The sequence below is a fragment of the Gallus gallus genome, chromosome 1, assembly GCF_016699485.2.
Source record: "Gallus gallus isolate bGalGal1 chromosome 1, bGalGal1.mat.broiler.GRCg7b, whole genome shotgun sequence".
Lineage (NCBI taxonomy): Eukaryota > Metazoa > Chordata > Aves > Galliformes > Phasianidae > Gallus > Gallus gallus.
Window position 1 is genome coordinate 32,482,964 of NC_052532.1, and position 24,717 is coordinate 32,507,680.

At 36.9% G+C, this 24,717-nt stretch overlaps 2 long non-coding RNA genes across 2 annotated transcripts in view; one reads left to right on the plus strand and one right to left on the minus strand.

The window, feature by feature from the left end:
• Positions 1-6,278, minus strand: part of LOC121109399 — a 41,499-nt gene extending 35,221 nt beyond the window's left edge. Inside the window, exon 1 of the long non-coding RNA XR_006939797.1 lies at positions 5,787-6,278. This is a non-coding gene — a long non-coding RNA (uncharacterized LOC121109399). The remainder of the gene's footprint in view (positions 1-5,786) is intronic.
• The window catches only part of LOC121109398, a 42,429-nt gene extending 18,090 nt beyond the window's left edge, over positions 1-24,339 (plus strand). The window contains exons 2-3 of the long non-coding RNA XR_005849371.2: positions 13,765-13,884; positions 15,493-24,339. This is a non-coding gene — a long non-coding RNA (uncharacterized LOC121109398). The remainder of the gene's footprint in view (positions 1-13,764; positions 13,885-15,492) is intronic.
• Positions 24,340-24,717: the final 378 nt, after the last annotated feature.

A 24,717-nucleotide genomic window follows, 5' to 3' on the forward strand; every position in this document is an offset into this window, starting at 1 on the left:
AGGGATTTACCTTATCCTGATAATTTGTTACTGATACATTAACAAATAATATAGAAATTGTCTGAGAAACAGAAATGTGAGGCTGGACAGCGGTTTGGCAGATCAAGAATATAGATAAAGACCTGTGAGTCACAAAAAGCTAATAAGATAAAATTTAACTGTAGGGCAGATAATTTCATAAGAAATAATTTCACAGGAATAGAGAGGCAGAAAATGAAGGATCTCTTGGCATTCCTCTAGAAAGAAAGAGAATAAATGGCCAGAACAAAAAGGAAAATGAATAACATAGAAATCGTAATCAATCAGAATGACAAGGGAACTCCAACATCAACAGTAGTTGAGAGGCCACTAAACCTGAAATTCTGATCAGAGGGATGACTTCAAATTGACTAAATAATGACATCAGGACTTTTCTTTCTCTCCTGTTAACTAGATCTATCTTAATGAACTGAGAAGTCACATTCAAATTGCTAAGACCAACAGCTCTGCTCTTGCTATTCTGAGGCACTGCCTGGAGCAGTACTAGCCCAACCAATGCCAAAGGGCATACTAACATATAAACAGGACAGACAATCTTGAGACTGAGTCCACATCTTGTCCCACTTGTATTTACTAACTGACAACAACAGAAATGGAGAAAGCTGAGATATTCAACTAGTTCCTTGGCTAAGTCTTCACTGGCAGCCATGCTATCCATGTCTCTCATACCCCTGAACATCTGCGCAGGGGTTGGAGGAGAAAAACACTCCCACTGTAACAAAGAGCAAGTCCAAGACTGCCTCATAAGATTGAATAAGCTCAAGTCTGTGGGGCCAGATGACATGTATCCCAGGGTCCTGAAGGAATTGTCTGGTGTGGTTGTCAGGCTATTCTCCTCAAGGTTGTCAAATGACTGGTGACTAGATTTTTAAGAAAGAAATAAAGGGAGGCTCAAGGAACTACAGGGCATTCAGCCTCACATCTGTGCCCAGGAAGGACATGGAACAAATTATCCTGGAAGATATGTTAAGACAAATGCAAGACAAGAAGATGATCTATGAGAACTAGCACAGATTCACCAATGGCGAATTGTGCCTGACTGATCTAGTTGCCTTCTACTATAGAGTTACAACATCACTGTACAAAAGAAGGGAAACACATGTCATCTACTTTCTGCAAGGTCTTTAACATGGTCCCACACCATACCCTTATCTCTAAATTACAGAGAGATGGGTTGAAGTCTAGGTTATTCAATGAATAAATAATTGGTTGGGTGATGAAAGCCAGAAGGCTATTGTCAGTGCTTCTACATTGAAGTGGAGGCTGCTGATGAGTGGTGTCCCCCAGGAGTTTGTCTTGGGACTGGTGCTCCTTGACATCTTTTTCAGTGATATAGATGGTGGGACTGAGTGCATCCTTGGCAAATCTGTTGATGACGTCAAGTTGTGTGGTGCAACTGACAAAAGAGAAGGAATAGATGCCATCCAAAAGGAGCTGGACGGGGTGGAAAAGTAGACCCATGTGAACATGAAGAGGTTCAACAAGGCTAAGTGCAACGTCCTGAGTCAGGACAGTTACATATGCAGATCTAGATAAGAATTCATTTAGAGCAGTCTGGCAAAGAACTTGAGGGTTCTAGTGGATTAAAAGTTGGACATTTGCCAGCAGTGTGTGTTTACAGCCCAGAAGGCCAACTGTAACTCAGGCTGCATCAAAAAAAGGATCATGAATAGGGTGAGGGAGGTGATCGTCAGGTTGAATGGGTACCTGGGCAACCTGATCTAATGGGTGCACCTCTGTCATGGCAGCACATTATGAACTAGATCATCCCTTCCAACCCAAGCCATTCTATTGTTCTAGATTTTTTCTGCATAGATAAAGAAAACAGTTACTAAAAATCCAGTCTGCAACTGGAATAATAATAATAATAGAATGGACTTAACAACTATATAGATTTTTTTTTTTCAAATAAACTGACATTATGTAGAACATACAGAAAAAAAAATATTTCTTTTCTTAAGGAAACCAACACATTCGTATATGTTAGTCTTTTACCCTTTAACATTTTCTTTTACTAATTCTGATACTGTCCAGAATTTGTCCTTCCTTCATTCTTCTAAATCCTATGTATGTTTGAAATCCTTACTCTTATCACTCACATGCCATATTGAATTACGATTAAATGCGATTTGCTTTAAGCTCCAAATCTTACAGTCAGCTTTATGTTGTTGAGTAATTACTGGCTCATATACTGCAAGATATATTTATTTGAAAAAACAGAGTCTGTGGGGAAAGCAAACTTGAACTGTTTGACATTGGTCAATGGGCTGCAATTGCCTGGGTATGCTGGCAGTCATCCACAGAATCCGTCACAGTGTCCTGTTGACCCAATTTGAATCCTGTGCTGAGATTATACATATTGTATTATTTGGATTCAAGTTTGGTTTGGGGAATATCGTTTACAATTTATGCAAGTTTTAATTCTGTTTTCACAGCTGTTGACCAGCTGTCTCTCTACTGCTTTTATCTTGAGAAATTTATCATGTTCTAATCCTTGTTGATGTTTTTATTTGGTGTTTAGGAATAGGTTTACATTTGCCAACTCTACATTTTAAGCCTCAAAAAAAATATCCTCTCATAGGCCTTCTGAGATCTAAATGTCTAGGTTACTGAGACATTTTAGGACCACACTAATCCCTCTTCCAATACAGCAGGATTTTCTTCTTTACTTTCTACCCTCCATGTTATTTTTTTTCTTCAAGTTTAAATACTTTTTCACATATTCATGATGTAAAGTCAGTCACAGTTTAATAACAGTGACTGATTTTCCACTAGGCTGTATATCAAAAAAGGGCATTTTTTTTATTTCACCTTCCTCAACGTATGTTAGAATTAACAATTTCACATTCATCCTTTGCTATAGACACACAGGCAAAGAATTTTGAAATCAAAATACAGAATTATTTAAGAATATGAATCATTTATGAGAGTGGATTCATATATGTTGAAATGTAGACTTTTAAATGAAATGTAGTAGAAATCCATTAGCATGCATGTGGGAGAGAGAGTAAAAAAAATGCAGCTTTCTGGAGGTATGCATCCTTCTTAGGATGCTACTCTTAAGGTAGTGGAAGAAAGCAAGATGGACTTACAAAGATGTAGCCTGTGAAACTAATTACTAATGAGATTAAGGTACCTAGAGCTTTTTGAGTAGTTCCAGGTATAATATAAACACAGTTCTGATGTTGGAAAAGTTATTGCAAGAAAGCAATATAATCAGTTTGTTTAAGCTTATGTGCTGTGATGACATCAAGATACAGAGATGAGTTTAATATAAGAGAAGACGGAAAGGAGTTAAAAAGGGACCAGGAGACCATATATACTCAGTTTATTACCAAGAGAAGTAAAATTCTGAATGTACCAACGTTATTGTGATTAACAAGGATCCTGAAATTTCAGCAATAACTCCATCAGCATTCAGTCACATTTAATCCAGATGTTTTGGATTCCCAACAATGCAGAAGTAATAATATTTCTACACAGGTTCATAACGTTGTTCTGTAGAGATTTTCTTAATAATGTCCATTGTACAAACGCAATTAAAAAAAAATCATTTTACATTGCTCATATCTGAATCAATGGAAGAGATGAGACAGGAGTATGCATCAAATTTACAATCATTCTCTCTCTCATTCAGAGCTGTTATTTGTAAGCAATATATACCAGCTGTTCATGTGACACGTAGCCAAGAGCAAGAAAAACTATTACAGACTGGTTAGCCTAAAAAAATGAAATAAGAAAGGGCAAACTCGAGCACTCTTTTCATGAGCAATTAAACTATTACTTGTTTTCTGTAAATTTCTGATGTATTTTCCACTAATATTCCAGTTGCATTCTCTTTTCCATCTAGATCTTTAGGCCATGCCCTCAAGCACTAATCCCCATTTTCTCCTCATATCTCTATCTACTCCTTTGATCTGTACACTGGCCAAGAGAGAACATACCGAAGCCACGCAGAAGCACTAGCTGTAAGATGAGCTAGACAGCTATGTATGTTCAGTCCTTCACAATAATGTCTGAGTCATCCCTACATCTCCCTCATCAGAGGAAATAAAGAAATCTCCCTACTTCTTGCCTGCTACCAATTTGCAGGAAACCTTAAGTGTTTACTATTTTAGAAAAACCTTCCACTATATTTTAACTGAAACAAGTTGATAGGTTGGAAAAGATTTATACTGATGCTGATAAACTCTCCGTACATTTATGACATAAACTATAGATAAACTAACAGAAAACAAACCTAAATTTATTTATATTTGTTTATATATTTTTTATATAAATGTACACTGGTGAAAAAGTATAGTTCTTTTATCTGTTAGTAAACAAATGCAAAGAACTGAGACTAAATTTTGCACGGCTTGCACCTCCTCAAAATTAATAAAACTTTTGTAATACAAAAATTTACCTGGAAGTTCTATATGTCAAAACCCAAGTCAGTTGGATCACAACTTTCATGAAGATTTTATACACAAATCACCATTTTGCAGAAAGGAATTTCGGGAAAAGAAGACATTTTCTCCTAGATGAGGATGTCATATGTGTTTTCTAGCTCTGCATACTCTGCTTTCCTGCTGTTTTCATGCACAAAGCTCCATGTCTGAGCTTTCTGTCTGTCAGATTGATTCTAGATCTGTGACAGTCCTGACTTCATCTGGAAATGAGGAAGTGCACTATCTCACTGGATCAGAGTTACGGAGAATTACAGTTGTGTTTCGTGCTGGGATGTCTACAAAAGGGCATTTTCCTGTGTAGTTACTTCAACAATGGGGTGGAAACCTGAAATATTTGGCAACAGAGAATTAACTAGAAGAATATAACCCCCAAAACCCTAAAATTATATCAATCTATTTTTACTTTAAATAATTCAATTTCAATAATATTGAATTATTAAATGTCAGTATCCACAATGATAAACATCATGTTATTTTAAATTTTGTGTGTGTATACATAAAAGGTGTTTATGATAACTTAGCGTGCCTGACATAGATTAATATTACATTTAAAAATCTAGATGTCATTTATATAACACTATTTATTACCAAGATAGAATTTCCACAGTGCTGCCAGGAGATATATAACCAAATGCTACTATTCCTTCATTCAATTTGCATCAGACTTGACAATTTTCAACTTTTAAAATCAAAATATGTTTGTATGTGTATGAAAGCTTTTCTTTTACTACCCTTTGCAAAATATTTCATCAATAAATCCTTAAATAATGGCTGTTATTGTGCTCCTTGCCTGTCTTATGACATAAGAATGTAAATAATAAAATGAATTGGGATTGGCTATAAAATAAGAGATATTAACAGTATAAAGTATAGGTGTAATTTTGCCAATGATATCATTTCAAGCAGCGGTCACATAAATAAAATAAAATAAAATAAAATAAAATAAAATAAAATAAAATAAAATAAAATAAAATAAATAAGGGAGATAACATTTGTACCTTCATATGTAAAGTTCCAGTTTTGAACAAATAAGAAAAATAATATTATTGATACTTACTTAAATACACAGGAGTATTTCATTTTGACATTGCTCACTCTGTTTCACCTATGTATTTAGTAACACACCACAAATTCTGTAATATGTAACCAACTTGTTAAATTGGTACTGTGAGTGGAGTCTCATATGACATAAGGCAGTACAAGATTCATACTGTGGTGCTAGTTCTATAAGCAAATAAAATAATAAATAAACAAAACCACTTCAATTATCCTAAATAACAGTAAATTAACTATTACCTGTTTGTTAACAGACTGTCAGAAGAATTCAGTGAAGAATTAGGATATTCTTTGAACTTATTTTCTCTGAATTATTTACTGAACTTAGTGGAAGATGTAGGAAAAGCTTGCTAAACTTTTTGTTTGTTTGTTTTTCTTTATTGAACAGCAACATTGTTAAAAAGTATACTTTATAGGTAGAAAGAAACAAGTCGAGATACTCATATTTTCACAGAACAAACAAATCTGGTAGAGTAACAAGAAATCTTTACATTTTTTCTCAGTCCTCAGTGAATGTGAACTTTAGATCACTTGTTTAGCTGCCAAAATATAGTTATTCAGTTGTGATTTTAAACTGTAGTTCCATAGCAGCAATTAATGTATGTCCTGTTTAGCTGAAGGCTGAGGAACTATTAAAGCTCTAAGAAGTTGCATTTTATTTTAAGTTTTGTTTAGCTGCAATTCTGGCCACTACCCTGGTATAACAGCTCATTCTGTCCCACCAGTCTGGCTCTGAAGCACCTTCCAGCATCATCAGCTGGCTGATTTCCCGAGTAAAAAAGACTCAAATACATAGAAATTATTTTCAATCTTTCCTTTAAGTTTAAGCGAATAGCTCACAAAAACATTCACATTCTTCAGAACAGAATGTTATTCATGCGGTTAAATAATTCTTGTTTAAACAAAAACTTAAGATAATCGTGTTTGAAATGTGACTTTATTTTGACAGTGGATCTGTTTTTTCTAAATAAGTTACCCTTGAATTGAGAAAAAAAAGAAAAAAGAAAAAGGAAAAAGTAACTACAATGACAAATATAGAAAGATAAAAGCATTTATTATAGCTATGATCTAAAACTTAGACAGTATTTGCACTGGAAAAGTTAGCATGGATGGATAAGGGTAAGCAATGGAAGCTATCAAAGGATAGAAATCGTCTGAACACAACTAGGCACTTTGTCAGAAGGACCTAAGTGTTTCAGTCACTGAAGTACTAGGCCATGTCTCCACCACTGGTAGCATGTTCTGTTATAGCTTAAGTAACTTGGTAGACAGTGAATTTTCTTGTCAGATGGCCTTCTGCACTTCACAGAATCATACTTATCATAGGAGAAATCATAGGGAAAAAGCAGGTCTGGAAGTGATCTATTCTAATTTCCTACTCAAAGCAGTACTATGTACAAAGTGTGGTGTGTTTGAACACCACAGTTCATTAGGAAAATCAACAGAACACAAATAATATTTCCACTTGAAAACTCTGGGCTAATTTGTATGTCTCCTCTTTTTATCTCCCAAAAATATTTAGAATGTCTTTCATTAGCTATTGAGAAAAAGGTTTTTAGATCATATTCTCTATTTGAAGAAAAAATCTGCCTGTTTGATTCTATGAACAATGTATTTGGCCTTTAGAACTCCACAATGATGAATCAGGAAGACCCTTGCTTAACTCTCACATTTTAAGTTGCAGAAAAACTCTGCCTCAAAGACAACATTTTGTACAGAGTTGGTTTTTTTTTTGTTGTTGTTTTTTTTTGTTTGTTTGTTTTTGTTTTTTTTTTCTGGAAGAACATCAGAGATGGAGAATTGCAAACTATCCCTATAGGATGTCAACAGTGCTATGGTATATCCTGCCCTTTCCTTGAAACCTCTCAGCATCCTCTAAAATGTTAGGCTGCAATCTTAAAACTGGTGATGGTTTAATGGAAGATTACAGTAATGTGGAGATATTATAGCATCTACAGTTATTATCCTCAGGACACAGTTGGTAAATGTAAGTGTTCCAATAGCTGGTAAAGTTTTTCAATAAGTGAAAATAAGAACAATACTATAAATAGAAAAACTGTTAAAAGCATTGTTGAATCATGAAAACTGATTTACTTGAGAATTTCAATGTATTCATTTGAAAAAGCTTATGGTAGAATTCATTCTTTCTAATATTATCTGAATTATTCATATAGCATTCTTAAATATTGTCAGAAAGATTAAACTTTTGGAATTATTTTAATGTATTTAACTGGCACCTTTCAACTTTCCTCGTAATTTCTCACTAGAAACATTTCTAGCTCTGTAGATAAAAGTCAATTTATCTCTCATCACTCAGCATTTGAGAACTCTAGGGCCTAGATTCAGGCCACTGTCTTAGACAACCTTTTACTCGATTAATGAAGGCATCATTAGTCTTTATTGAGCACAGACTGAACTAGACCATAACAGTTCTCAGTATTAGATTATGAACACTGGTGACAGTTTGAGGTTTGTGTGTCAATTTTACCAAAATTAGAGAGAAGGAAAGAAGTGTTTCTCATGTTGAAAATTTATCTCCTGGCATCCAAGACCATCCTGAATGCAGCTGATTCTCTGATTTGAGACTCTTTGATAACAAGTTATATTCCTTTAGCCTTGCTCCTGCTGAAAGTACCTCCTCAGCAAATATGGCATAACTTAATTAATGTACTGTTAAAGACAGAAATTATTTGTCAAATGCTTTTTACATCCTTTTGCAAGATTTTGAAGCTGCTACATTCCTGTTACCCAAATTTAGTGTCCGGATTACCAACATATAATGTTTCATATCTCCTTACTCACCAGCTCAATATTTTCATTTATCACACTTTTACACTATGGCAAGGTTAAGAAATCCCATTATTTCCTCTTGAAAATCTTTTAAACCTTTGTTGTAAATGGCACATTGTGCTATGCAAGAGGTAGATCTCCAGAGGAAAGATAAAATTCCTCTATTTTGGCTTTTAACAAAGAGCAGGAAGAAACATTCACAAAAAGAAATGTAACCATGAGACAAATCAGCACTAGCTATAACAATAATCTCAGACCCTTAAATTTTATCCAGTGAAAATGGCTATTTGTCTCTTTCTCTAACAACGTGGAAAATGGGCCTTGGGTGGGCATTGCTGAACTTTAATTTGATTACATCTATGACATATTAATTCACTGGACAATAACTCAAAACTCATTCATGTTCCACCTTAGTTCCTCTGTAGATAAACTAATGATGGTTACTGAAGGATTATTTGAATTCCTCTTGCTGTGAAAACCCCAAAGTCAACTACTAAGCCAAAGCTTTGATCTAATGTTTGGGATCCCTGCATTTTCAGATAAATGATGAGAAAAACTTATTTTATATTCATGAATTCCTAAATAAAACTTTGTTTAACAAAGTGGTTCTGAAAGGAAGATGTTTACAGCTAAACAGAAATTGAACTTTTCTTCTTTCACTTTGCCTTCCACAAACTAGTTCTGATACTGTATATTGTCCTGTACAGTATAAATATAAAATTACTTTTAGAATTTTACATTACCTTGTGAAAAATTCAACTTATTCAGTGCTTGTATCTAAATATGCCAAAATATACCACTAAAATGGGTATTCTTAAAGTTAATGTTCTTCCATATAGTTTATTCTTGCTGTACTGAGTGGAATGAGTTAGATTATTCAGAAGTGAATCTTCACATGCTATGAATTGTTAAGAAGCCTAAAGAGATTACAAGAGAAGACAATAATCGTGTGACATCACACTTATACACAAAGTCGTGCACAAGAACAGCAAATAAGATGGGGCCTACACCTTGCAATTGTTTGTACCTGTAGAAACTTCAGTCAGATACATGTTGATGTTACCCCAGAACATAGCTGTTTTAGCTTGCTCTTCTCAATGCTTATGACTTTGCATATTTTAATGGAAACAATATACTTTACACGTACAACATACAACTCTTTCTCTCTATTTGATGCTAACTAATAAAAATGAAACTTGAGGAGCCACATTACTCAAAAGAGTCAATGAGAAGACAATGACCACTTATGTATTGATGAAACTAAGCAGCAAAGAAAAGAGGAAGAAAATCCACCCAATCACAGTCCAGACTGATATAAAATCACACCACTACAGTAACTCCTCATCTGCCAGGGCGCATTCTGAGGCTCTATTTGACCCTGCTCAAGCCATCATGAACTTTGCAAAAGTTACAAATTTTAAAGGACAGACACAATGAAATCTGATCATCAGAAAAGCATGTGAGTGAGTAAAGTGTATTTATTCTGTGCTAGGAGCCTGATTTGTTCAGATTAGTCCTGCTTGCAACACTGGTTAAAACATATCCATTGCACATGAACAGCTCATTCTAAAGTCCTCCTAGATTCATTCCTAAGGCTTGTAAATCCATGTCTCAAAAGAGCACTGGAGAGATTAACATTGCTCTGCTAACATTAGTCTAATCGATTACATCCCCAACCTGAACTGTGATTACCCTACCTATATTAATTAATTCTTCTATTAACATCCTCATATCATTCCAAGAGGTAAATTTAATATCATGTTGCTTCTATGAACAGGATTTGACACATTCTCTCTACTACAAGTATGTGGATAGAGTAGTAATGTCAGTTAGTAAATGAAAAGATTATTTTAGATCTTTTTTTTTTTTTTAAGTCAGCTTTACATCTAATTATTTTTGTTGAGAAAACATAAAATAGTTAAAAAAATGTAAGTATTTTGTGGATTTATATTGATTTGAGGACATCTGCCACAGCCCTTGGGAGATGTGGAAATTATCAGATTGGGGCACAGAACAGCTAGTGTGCTGAGGAATTAACAATATGAAATCAATAGGAAACCCTAAGGACTGGCTGGGGAGTAAATCATGTAAGGAAACACTTCTGCTCATTTCAGATCCAGAGACTGGAACCTTAACCCGAGACAGGCCCTTTTGAAAGCCAAAGCCTTTTCTTTTGAAGTAAAACTATCATACAATGTCATCTACCACCAAACTCTTGTCATTTTTCCCCTGAAGAGTGCTCCAGTAAGTTATAAGACATTTTTTGTTCAGTAACCTTCACTGTCTGTCAGGTGAAAATTCACAACTATACAAAATAGCATCCAAGACCTATGAAAAACATCCTATGCCTCTATAACCTTCTGAGGTAGCCACTCATCGGGGAAATAGGCAATTATGGGTTTCTTCTGGAGTCTGTTCATCTATTTCCCCAGCAGACTGATTACTAAAAAGTATAAAAGGGACTCTTGAAGTAAGGAAAGAATTTATGAACGCTATAAATGCTGAATTATAGCATAATGTTCTTTCTAGTGCTTCTCTTCTCATACCCCACCAATTTCTGTTTTCACCTCTTTCCCTATATTCCTATGAATCACTTAATGTTTCCTGTATAGTAGAAGTAGATGGAGAGAGTTCTTCCCCTTGCCAACCTCAGCCCATAGTATGCCATGGAAATAACAGTTTTTAAAAAATACAGGAGCATGAATTTTAACCCTTAAAATTGAGGAGAACATTTAACCTGAATGTATGAATGGCATAAATCTTGAACAGTTTTACTTCATTGATAAATCTACTGTCAGTGTCATTCAGTTTTCTCAGGAAATGCATATTAAATATCTTTTGGAGACCTTAGGTACTTGGCTGCTCTTAAGCATACAATCCCTGCTGAGTTGTGTGCACAGAATGCACAAGTATGAGTACACTTGACTGAGAGTCACACTAGGCACTGGAAAAATTTCAGCCAAAAGGGTGATGTCTGTGAGGCTTACACACCTACTAGATTAGACATTTTACTATTATTGTCATTTAGAATTTCAGTCTGTAAAATCTGCCTATGTCTTTAACTTCGTATATGTCTTTCTGTCCTTGGGATACATAGATCTAACAATTTACAGTTCACTGCAGCAGGGTAAAGAAAAAAAAAAACAGCATAAAAAAGCATTTGAGGCAAAAATGAAAACACAGTAAAAGTATTATCTGTTTCTTTTAAGGCAAAGGAATACATTATTTTTATTCTCTAGCTTGGTAAAAAGATATTTTCTTTACCTAATTTTTTTTTTTTTTTTTTTTTTTTTTTTTTTTTAAGAACAAGGCAGAATGTAGCTTGTTTCCTCTGTCTAAGACAAGCAGTCAATTTTAATTAACCCAATGTGCAGGAGTCTTTGGCATTTGTGGGAACTGGGCACACAGCCAAACCCCAAAGCACCTCTGATCAATTTGCTTGGAAAGAAGTAAAGAAAAAGAAGATGTTTGCTTAGACAGCTTAGATTTATAATCCAAGACCTCAACACCTGGAAATAAAATTAATTACACAGTCATGACTTCTTTACCTATCAGTGTAGCAACATTAACATTTCTGAAACTACTCACATGAGTAAGTTAAAGGGAGCTTCTGCTATAGATAAAATAACTATTATATGGAAATGTTGGTATACAAAGTCATCTTCCATGTTTCTGTTGATTTCAGTATCTCTAGAGAACATACAGTAATAATATCAATAACAATAATGATAGTAAAAATAATGACAATAATATTAAAATAACCAGATAGTAATATAATAACATAAGGACCGTGACATTCAAATTCATGTGTATCTTTCTGTTCTTGAATTTAAAAACATCTTAAAAGATAGAGGGGAATAATTTTTGAGGTGACAATAAAAGATATCTGAGATATTATTAAGTATATTTTGTCTCCATGAGGCATCATTAAATTGGCAAGAGATGTACAATAATTTTCAAAGAACCAATATCTTTTATTCTTTTCTTGAATCTGAGCTATAAATTCCTCAGTACGCACGCACAGCTTTTCCTGTACTATTTTAAAGCAAAATGTGAATGAATGGTAAACTAGTATGTGTGTGAACATGGGTAATTTATTTTACAATTGACTAGAACTTAAGATAACAAAGTAACCTTTTAAGATTTTCAGTAATAGATTCTCAAGAAATTAATAAAATGTTCACATTTAACCTATCATAAGGGCTAGCCTAAGAAAACAAAAGGTTTTCTCCTAGAAAAACAGAAGTCAGTTGATAAGTTTTGTATAGAACATTTCTTGCATTATTGAAAACATTTTTAGACAACAAAATATTTATAGTATTGAAATTTAAAATTAAGATAAAAACTTTCCCTAGATAATATTAACTGCAAATTCTTACCGGAATTTTGTAGTATTTCCAGGCTTTATGGGATGAGGAAAGTGAAATGTTTGCTCATTTCAAAACTTTACTATTAAATTAACTATATTAGAAAAGCAGTCAACTTGCATCACTTGTTGCTTTGTTCTCGTAGACAAAAGTAAAAGGATAAACTCAGTTTTGAAGTAGTACTGGTAGCAATCTTTTGAGAGATGGAGTATATCAATAAGGTCACAGAGCATTGCTAACACTGCTAACAGAGTCAGCAGGGTACTGTCTGGCATATCTCACATACATCTCACTTGGAGCATAAGCAGACTAAATACGTGAATTTTTTTTTCATGTAGATTTTTTTTAAATCTGCTTCCCTGTAGGATATCTTGTCCTATTTCAACAATATGAGACATTGCAAGTTCTCCAGAGTAGAGACTATTTTGCAATGTGCATGTCTCAAACATTCACCAATGAGGAGTTAGATAAAGCAGAACTATATCAAGAGAGCAAATATGATTAATACATAGAGCAGCAGGAGCAAAAGAACTACAGAATCTGTTAACATGAAAAACATCTGTAACAATACACCGAGTCTCATGTTCCTGAGCTGCACTTCTTACTTTTTAGAAAAAGTTGCAAGACACAAGGTTCAGAATGGAATAGGTCTATATCATATTTCTATTCACAGTCAAGAATACGGAAGCACTTAAAGATCTGAAGACAAAAAAAAAAACAAATATATCAGAAGTGGCATTCTGCACCACGGTGCCTATCTTCTACATGCCTCTCTCCATAAAAACAGTGATTCTATCTTTTCTTATTAAAATCAAATTTAGGAAGCAATGATTTCAAGCTATGCAACATATAAATGAGAGCTGTGATAATTAGCATGGTTTCTGATACAGTAATACAGCATTTCAAGCAGTTTTGAGATATCTTTTGCTTACCAGTGGGTATTTCAGAATCCAAATAGCTGCATCTCCACTATAGACTTTGTTTTCCTTCCCATATTCCTCACAATTACTCATTTCATGTATGGCCAATAAGCTACAACCCCTTACTGCTTGTCCATGCAGGGAGCAATGAAGCAGCCGCATATGGGTCAAGGGCCATCAAAAGGGACTTCAGAGCCTTGGGATGACAGCTGAAGTAATTGAATGCACAGGTCATTTTTTCTTCTCTGCCTCCTGTATTGGGTAAGGACTTTTGTTTTGTTTTGATCTGTTTTTTGACAACCAAAATGGCCTACGTGGCACCACGTTTGTGGGTACTGGATGGGATTCACCTTTCTCAAAAGGGGAGAAAGGTCCTTGGGGAAAACCTAGCCAGGCTCATTGGGAGGGCTCTAAACTAGGTGTGAAGGGAAATGGGTGGAACAGTGAGCCTTCCCATGATATGATGTGGGATGGCATAGCTGTAGTAGAGGGAAAGGGTGCTAGCAGGGGCCCTTGACCTACTTATCTGAGAAGTACTGGATATACTGCAGCACATCCAAAATTCTATCATGATGAGGCAGTGAGTGCTGGGGAAATAGGAGACAGAAATGGGGAAACTCAAGGGAAATACTTAAAAGGAATTAAAGAGTTATCCTCGAAGAAAGTGACAAGATCAGCTGTCCAGCTGAAGTGCCTCTACACCAATACATGCAGCTTGGGAAACAAAACAGGAAGAGCTGAAAGCCACCATGCTATTAGAAAACCATGATATAGCTGCCAACACTGAAAACTGCTGGGATGATTCCATGACTAGAGTGTGGCTATCAACAGCTACAAGCTGATTAGGAGGGGCAGGCAAGGAAGGAGGGGAGGAGGGCATTGCTATTTACATCAGGAAATGAACAGAATGTGAAGAGCTGTCCCTAAAGAATAGTCATGAGCAAGTCAAAAGCCTGTGGGTGACAGTAAGAGACTGAGGCTGCAAAGGGAGCCTTGTGATTGGTGTCTGCTACAGACCACACAGTGGAGCCTGTTGATGAAGCCTTCTGCCTCCAGCCTCAGGAGACATTGCAATTGCAAGCACTTGTCCTGTCTGGGGGGATTTCAACCAGCCAGACATATGCTGGAAAAGTAGCATGGCAAACTGTAGGCAATCCAGGAGGCTCCTGGAATGCATTGAGAATAACTTCCTGAGTCCAGTAATATATGGTTGCACCAGAGAAGATGCAATACTGGACCTTGTGCTAACCAATGCAAATGAACTCATTGGTGACACCAGGAAGGGAGGCTGCCTGGACTGTAGTGATCATGCTATGTTAAGATCACATTCTTGAGGGTTATGAGACAGGTAAAGAGAAAAATTAGGACACTAGATTTTAGGAAAGCTAACTTTAAGCTCTTCAGGAAGTTAGTCAATAAAGCTCTCTGAGAAACCATCCTCATGGTTAAGAGTGTAGAGCAGAGCTGGCAGACCTTCAAGGAAGCTTTCCTCAGGGCACAAGAGCTCTCCATCCACAGGTGTAGGCAGGAAAAGAAGGCAAGAGACTGGCATGACTGAACGAGGACCTGCTGAACAAACTGAAAAGCCAGGAGAAAATGCACAGGCAGTGGAAACAGGGACAGCTACCATGAGAAGAGTATAAAACTGTGTAGGGGTTGGGTCAGGAAAGTCAAGGCCCGACTTCAGCTAAAATTTGCAAGTGACAAGAAGAACAAGAAAGGCTTCTACAGGTACCTCAACTAGAAAAGGAAAGTCCAGGAGGGCATACCCCTCCTACTGAGTGAAACAAGCAAGCTGGTAAAAACAGACAAGGAGAAGGCTGAGGTATTCAACAACTTTTTTGCCTTGCTCTTCTCTGATAACTGCAGGTCACACAGTCCTCAAATGATTGATTTGGAAGGAGGGAACTGGGGAAACAATGTCCCTCCCACTATAACCAAAGATCAGGTTCATGACCACGTGAAGAACCTGAACATCCAGAAGTCTATGAGTCCCAATGAGATGTATCCCAGAGTCTTGAGGGAATTGGCTGATGTACTCACCAAGCCACTCTCAATGATATTCGAAAAGTCATGACAGTGAGGTGAAGTCCCTGGTGACTGGAAAAAAGGCAACATCACATTCGTTTTTGAGAAGGGTGAAAAATATGATCCTGGGAACTACCAACCTGTCAATCTCACCTGTGTGCCAGAAAAAAATCATGAAGCAGATCCTCTTGGAAGCTATTCTAAGGCACATGGAAGACAGAGATGATACGACAGAACCAGCATGGCTTCACCAAAGGCAAATATTGCTTGAACAACCTAATGTCCTTTTATGATTTTGTCACTGCATCAACAGACAAGGGAAGAACCATTGAAGTCATCTACCTGAACTTCAGTAAGGCCTTTGACACAGTAGCTCACAACATCCTTCTCTCCAAACTGGAAAGCTATGGATTTGATGGGTGGACTGTTTGATGGGCAAAGAACTGGCTGCAGGGTCTAATCCAGAGTGGTGGTTGATAGCTCCATGTCAGAATGGAGATCAGTGATGAATGGTGCCCCCAGGTGCTAGGAAGGAAACTCTTTAATATCTTCATCAGTTACTTCAACAGAGGGTTCATGTGCACCCTCAGCAAGTTTGTGGATGACACAAAGGTGTGGAGAATGGACAACACACCTGAGGGTTGGGATGCCATTCACAGGGATCTAGACAGGCTTGAGCAGTGGGCCCAGAAGAACCTCATGAGTCTTGCATCTGGGTCAAAGCAACCTCCACTTACCAGTACAAGCTGGGGGTGAAAAGACTGAGCACACACTGACAGGTTGAGGGACGTGATCCTGACCCTCTGCTCTGAGCTGATGAAGTCTCACCTGGAGAATTGCATTCATATGTGGAGTCCTCAGTACAGGAGAGACATGGATCTGTTGGAGTGTGTCCAGAGGAGGGATACAAAAATGGTCCAAGAGATAGAACACCTCTCCTGTGAGGACAGGCTGAAAGAGCTGGGCTCTTCAGCCTGGAGAAGAGAAGGCTCTGAGGCGACCTGATAGTGAGTGGCCTTTCAATATCTTAAGGGGAGTTATGCAAAAGAAGAGGACAGACTCTTTATCAGGGTCTGTTGTGACAATGATAAGGGGAAATAATTACAAACTTAAAGAGGGTAGATTTTAGATTGGATACAAGAAAAAAGTCTTTTACATGGAGCGGGGCGGGGCACTGGAACATGTTGCCCAGAGACCTGGTGGATGCTCTGTCTCTGGAGGCTTTCAAGGCTAAACTTGACCGGGCTCTGAGCAACCTGATCTAGCTATGGGTGTCTGCTCATTGCAGGGGAGTTGGGCTTGGTACCTTTAAAGATTCCTTCCATCTCTAAAGATTTTATAATTCTATGATTCTATAAATCTTTCACATCTTCATGTATTTGGTGCCTCAGATAACCACCAGTTTAATATTGCATGTACAGTCACTTTAGTTACCTGTTTCTCAAGTACATCCTATGGGACTAACAGACAGCAATATAACAGGAAAAAGAAGTAAATGTTTGAAACTCCAATGACAAGCTACTCTGCAGACCCTGGGATGTGATAATACAAGTCTTTTACTTGAGTTTGTTAACAAGTTTTATAACATTTAATAGTTCACTGTAACATCACCCAGAATTCTATGATACAGTTAAAACAGACTGTATGTAACACACAGCATTCTCTATTAGGCTCTGCAAGTTTGTAGAGTGGATTCTAAAGAATTCTCATAAAATTGTCATAGATTGCCCTTTGTCGCTTTTAACTCCATTAAATTAAATGTAAATGCCCAAAAACACTCTTCCTTCATATCTTCATCCCTTTCCTTTGATGGCTTTGTTGAATTTCAACTTCACAGAACTCTCTTCACATCAAAATGAGTCTCTGTGAAACAGAGCAAAATATCCAGAATATCTACTTTCCCTGACATGCAACAGTCTAGCCACAGAAGTGACAAGTTTAAGTATGAAGAGTCTGTGGTGATAAGAATGAGACATAAATTTTAATAATTCCTTTGAGAGATGTTTCATGTCTACAAATGCTGGCAAGCAAAGTAAAAATCTATAACTTGTAAATTTTTTAAATTCACACTTTTGAGGGTAAGTGGGCAATCATACACATGGCCCTTTGCAACTCCTGAAGGACATCATGGACTATGACTAATTATATGTGTAAGAATGTTGATAAACAATGTCTTGAGGAAAACAGAAGCAGGAAAAGATCTATAGTTTTTAACTTAAATACCAGGAAGAAAATGACACTTGAATCTTGCTTATGAGTAGTTAGGGAAACAGCCATCTTTCTTCTATTGTCTGATCTAAACTAAGCTATCTAATGCAGATTAAAATAATTTAATGAAACCTGAAAGCCCTTTCACAAGCAAAGATGCAAACTGCTCCAGTGTCTCACCACTCTCACAGTAAAGAATTTCCTCTTAATATCTAGTCTAAACCTACCCTTTTCCAGTTTTAAACCATTTTACCTTGTCCTTTCACTACGTACTCTTATAAAAAGTCCCTCCCCAGGTTTCCTGTAGGCCCCCTTCAGGGACAGGAATTAAATTTTCATCTATCACTCACATTTTTCATAATATTCTCTTATGGTTTCATTCTGAAGAAAATGTTTTTCAAGAAATAAACAAATTACTTTGTTATCAGAAGTAAGAAAGTAATCTAGTAACTGATTCATGCTGCTCTTTACATTTATAATCAAAAGGAATTAAAGAGTTGGTACAGAAAGAAACTCTCTTTGAAATTAAAAATAGAACTAAAATGGAAAGAAAGCACCAACAATCTTGTTTTAAATTGAACACCAAGTCCTGGTGGAACTGCAAGAACTGGAACCACTGTGACTAGAAAGGTCACTACGCATAACAAATGCACAGGCTTGCTGCAACAAGCAGCACTGTAGTTGCAGAATTATGTACATACACATACACATACAGAAAAAAAAAAAAGGTAAAAATAATATAATTTAACTGTTAATGTTAAGTACAACATGAAGTTGAAAGTACTCTTTCAACTGTATGATTGCATTTGGTAATTCTGGCATACCGCAGATGAACATAATGGTGCAACACAGACATATTGTAGAATCATAGAATGGTCTGGGTTGGAAGGGATATTGAGGATCATCAAGCTCCAAGACCCCTGCCACAGGCAGGGCCACCAGCCTCCACATTTAATTCTAGACCAGGCTGCCCAGGACCCCATCCAACCTGGCCTTGAACACCTCCAGGGACAAGGCATCCACAACCTCTCTGGGCAGCCTGTTCCAGCACCTCACCACTCTCATAGTAAAGAACTTCCCCCAGATATCCAACCTAAATCTTCCCTCCTTCAACTTAAAACCATTTCCCCTTGTCCTGCTATTATCTACTCTTTCAAAGAGTTGGCTCCTCACCTGTTTATAGGCTCCCTTTAGATACTGAAAGGCTGCAGTGATGTCACCCCGCAGCCTTCTCTTCTCCAGGCTGAACAGGCCCAGATCCCTCAGTTGGTCTTCATAGGAGTGCTGCTCCAGCCCTCCAATCATCTTTGTGGCCCTCCTCTGGACCCTCTCCAACAGCTTCCTGTCTTTCTTGTACAGGGGGCCCCAGACCTGGACTCAGTACTCCAGATGGGGCCTCATGAGGGCAGAGTAGAGAGGGACAGTCACTTCCCTGTCTCTGCTGGCCAGCCCTCCTCTAACTGAGCCCAGGATACCATTTGCTTTCCAAGCTGCAAGAGCATGCTGGTGTCTCATGTTAAGTTTTTCAACCACCAGGACCCCCGGGTCATTCTCTTCAGGACTACTCTCAAGGGCTGCTGCTTCCAATCTGTATATATGCCTGGGATTCCTCCATCCCAAGTGCAAATCCTTGCACTTTTCTGTGTTGAACCTCATCAGATTTACCTGGGCCCACCTTTCAAATCTGTTGAGGTGTATCTGAATGGCATCCTGTTGTTCCATTGTGTCAACCGCACCACTCAGCTTAGTGTCATCAGCATATTTATGTTCTTAAAAATTAAAAAGATGTATATTACATCTATCATCTTAAATTTTCACACCAGTATGGAGCTTCAAGTAGACTTCCTCCTCCTGATTCTCTGGACATCTTTGACGGGAGTTTTGTATCTGCAGTTGCATCTTCTACTTTTGATTTTGTGAGCCAAGAAACCTCTGATTCTGTACAGTGATGTGCATCTAAAGTGGAAGTGAGTCATTAGAAATTAACATCTAAAATCAGAAACAAAATCTAAAAGAAGTATTTTCCTTCTATAAATTAGCAGTAAATTAGTGCATCAAAGTAAACATCCATGTAAGTAATCATATTTTTTTAAGAAGTAAAAAAAACCCTGAATTTCAGAGCCCTGAGTTTTATACAAATGAAGCCACAGATATATCACATACAGCTTCTATAGAAACTAAGATTCCTTATATGAATTTTATGCTTTCAGAATATACATGTGGTCATTTTCAGATTATGTTTTCATCCTCAATCTCTTTAGACCTAACTGATTTTGTATCTCATATTTGCTTTGCGTTCAAAAGTGGATTGCTCAGTCTTGTTTCTTAAGGCTGGGATGTTCTGTGCATTGATGGATATCTTGAAAAATCTGTAATTGCATGTGCTTAAATGCTCACAAGCAGCTTTCAAAATAAACAACAGCTGATAATGCAGCTCAGAGAGAAGAGGTAAGTTGATCCCAAATACAAGTTCACAACAGATAAGCACATGCTGTATTTCTGTGTCTGATATACATATGTACATTTGTGGACTTGTTTTTAGTGTGAAGTAAAAAATGTAATTTAATAAACTGCCTGTACCCACAGATGTTCCTCTTTCACTTTAATAGTATGAAGATACTTGTGTCAGGCTAGTCATTAAAAATACAAGTAGTTTCTTTGTTCTTGTTGAACTACAAACTTCATTATGGATTCATTATTTGGAATCTTTATTACTAGATTATTTACTATATATATATATTTACTTTATTACTAGATTTTGAACTTTATTACTCATTATGGACCAGTGAGCACAGAAAAAGAACTCTTCTTGACCTTTCCAGCAACTCATCCTCAATTGCTTTCATCTAATTTTATCAATTCAAATGATCTTGCATCTATTTTAAATGGAATGAATATGCAAAAATTTGCGAAAACAAAAGTGATCTGCATTTTAACGAAATATACTTGGTAAATTTTGGCCAAGGAGAGATGGATAGCATTCATGCAATGTGTATTGCTAGGTCATGAGAGGCATACATTTGATGTCTAAATCAAACTTACAAAGTAGAAAGGTGTTTCTCTTTACTGGATAATTTGAGAAAGTAGGAAATAAGATAATATTCATCATGGTATGTAACAGGCTCCACTCCAGCTGGAAGTTGAGCATCTGAGAAGAGCCTAGCCAAATGATAAAATTTGAAACCAAGAGGAGATGTTGAAGGAGTGAAATAAATAAGGAGGAACTTCTATCATTAATTTATCACCGAAAACAGCTAATCTGACACACTGCAGAAAGGAAGAAGGCATTTTTTAAATACAATCTGTTGTTGTTGTTAGTGTAGTACAATACATAATGACAACATCTTAGTCTAGTATTGTTACTCTAAATCATTTTGGTAATTTGTCACTGTATGGGACTTCATTAGGAGTCCAAAAGGATCTTAGAAGGAAGAGCATAAAACCCATGTATTTCAGGTTTTTGTGTTCAAGAAAAAAATAGTTCAAATACATAACAGGAAGAATGATACAAAAATAATTAGAAATACAACCAAAGTGAAGAAAGTGAAGTACAACCACAAGGTGGAGGAGGAAATAAAGGAACGAGCTAACGAGGAAAATAGCAGTAATGTTGAACTATATACAAGGGTTTCTCAGAAAGTAATGCCTCTTATTTTGTTATGTTGGCCCTCAATGTGAGAGGAGGATGTTGGTGGTATGGCAGTAAAGGTTGAACCTTCCCTCCAGTATTCTATTAAATTTTACTTTCAAATAGCAGCAGAGGGGCAGTCTGACAAAATGGCATCCAACATGAAAGTGTGCATGAAGCAAAAGTGCATCAATGAATTCCTCCATGAGGAAACAATTGCATGCACTGATATTCATCAATGCTTGCTGACCAGTGATGAAGACTGAACAGTGGATGTGAGCATGGTGAGGCTGTGTGGTGCGTGTCAGCAACACAAAAGACAAGAGACGTTTGGGATGGTCATGCAGATTTATACTGGTGTTGCATGCAGGCTCTTGTTCATTGTTGATGAAAATGCATAGTTAAAGGTGGTGACTATGTTTAAAAATTGTGTTCTGTAGCTGAGAATCTTCTCTATCTAATAATGTAGTCGTGCTATCTGAATCTGTTGTAGTTTCCATGGAAATAAACAGGAGGCATTACGTTTGAAGCACAGTATGTGCATCATTGTGATGTAGCTACTACCATAGTTTGCTTAAAGAGGCAAAGAAATTTGTCCAGAGAGAAGAGAAGGAAAAACAAATGATATACATATATAGCCTTTTATTGTTGTCATATATATATAAAAGAAAGAAAAAGTCAAAAAAGACTGAAAAAGATAATCAAAAACAAAAACAAAAAAAAATTCAACACTGTACTAAAAATAGAACCCTGATTTCAAAGGTGAAAAAAAGTGAAAGTAAACATTTTTTGCCTGTCATTATTATACACATACATTTAAAATTAATGAACCTCTTTTTAATTTTTTCAATATGCTGCTAATATCTGTCTACTGATTATTTCTTGGCAGGAAACTTGGCAGGACTACATAATTTTTTTTAAGGTCACAGATGATTCAAAACAATCAGAAATAAATGTATCTTGCTAGTAGAACATTAAGACTCTGGAAATTAGAGGACTATACATTTTCTACCACTTTTTAGATTTATGGTAAATATTAGAAAATCATAGCAACATAAAATTTTGCAGTTTGATCATAGTGACACAACAAAGAAATTTACTGAAGTTGATCAATTTAGATACCAAAGTTAGGTTTTCCCTTGTTTTGAGTCAATTAATATCCTCTCCTCTCGAACTTCCATTTCATGGCCAAGTACTGTAATTTGTTATCTAGTGCCCTCCATGTGCTATAGCAGTGACTCTCTACAGTGGTTAACTTCATAAATTCAATTAAACTGTAATTAATTTTATGCTTTGCTTGTTTAGTAGATCTTTGGTGAAAATAACTTATTATCTGAAGCTTAGATTTAACCATTTTTTTGTGTCAAAATCTACTGAAGTTAGCAGGAGACACGAGTGATCACCAAGCCTATGGGACAGAAAAGATAAAACAGGCTGATTGTGTCAGTCATGGAGATTCCAACAGTGACTGAAAAGTCTCACTTCTGAAAATGATTTGCTATGCTATATATGTATAAAGCTGATCTGCAGGAAGTTCTATGTGATCATAATTGTTATCTAATTCATTTATCTGTTTATTTTCATGGAGTACTGTCAAATGAAGGACTCTACCCTGGTTTACCTCTGTTTCTCCATGAAGAAAAGTTAGCCTTTATATTCTGGCAAGACTCCAGAAGGAGTCGCAGAATCACAGAATGGCATGGATTGGAAGAGATTTTAAAGATCACCCAGTTCCAACCCTCCTGAGTTAGATCTGAGTTGGAACTGCCTACCACACTAGATTTGGAGTTGCCACCCACTAGATCAGGCTGCTCAAGGCCCCTCACAACCTGGGCTTGAACACATCCAGGAATGGGGCATCCACAGCTTCTCTGGGTGTGTCAGGGACCTAAAGGTTCTGACCAAAGAATGATCCTGAATTGTATCAAAGGATTCTGGGAGAGAACATAACTGGATGGCTATGTGACTATGGGCCATGGGCCGCATGACAATTTCAAGGGAAGCTGTATTTGTGGCTACAGCTGTTTATCTTGTTTTGTGGGGAGTTGACCTTGCCAGTTGATTTTGTTTTGCAAGTGGCTGAGCTTGCTTGCAAGCAGGTGTGCTTCTTGGTCTCTGTATCATGTGCTGGCCATGTGAGTGCAGCATGCAAGTGGAAAAAACCCTGCAGTCCCTGAGAGAGAATAAAAGCAGTGGGGACACTACGGTGCATTGGGCAGGATAAGTATGCCTTGGAACAGGGGGTGCCCTGTTGCATTTCTTATTCAGCCCATCACTGGCATGTTTCCATTTCCTCCTTCTGCCTGGTGTTTTGTCCATCTCCAGAGGTTTGGTAAGTGATATTAAGCTTGCTTAAATGAGCGTCTGTTTTAGCTTACTGGGTTTATCTAAGCATATGCCTATGTGCGTGCCAAATAAAACTCGCAACTCTCCAAGTTGCCCTAATGTGTGTAATTACTTGCCTCCACTCCTAAAACTTCCTGTTTCTTGGATCCAAAACGTACCCTGAAACACTGGGTAACTTCTTCCAGAGCCTCAGTACCCTCTGAGTGGTTCCACCAAACATCTAATCTAAATCTCGTCTCTTATAGTTTAAAACCACTCCCCCTTCTCCTATCACTATCAGAGCATGTAAAAAGTCAGTCTCCCTCCTGTTTACAAACTCCATTTAAATACGGGAAGGCCACAGTGAAGTATCACCAGAGTCTTCTCTTCAAGGAGTAATCACTTTCTGCTGACTTTGGCATGTGCTGATTTGTGCAAGTAGAAAGGCTAATGTCGAAGACATTGACACTACAAATAACTATATGAATGGAGACTGAATGGAGGCTGAATGGAGGCTGAATACTTCTCAACATATTTCAGCTAGTCATAGACATAAAGTCGCTGGATATAGAATTATGGTGACATTTATCCCATGTTCCTTGAAACACCAAAGACCCTCATTACTACCTTTGTTATCTACAGCTTCATTTTTGCTGAGGGAAATAAGCACTTTCAAAAGAGTTCATTCTATATAAGATCTAAGTCATTTTAATTAGTATAGGTGTTATTATCAACAGATAATCAATTATCAACAGATTTGCAATCAAAGCAACAAATTTGTCCTGCAGGACTGTCCTGAGCTGCAGTGATCAAGCACAGAGATGCCAACATGCATACTTGTCTAGACCAAATTGCAACTACTGCTTCTTTTTTAATTTTTCTTCTTCATCTTCTCTAGTATTACT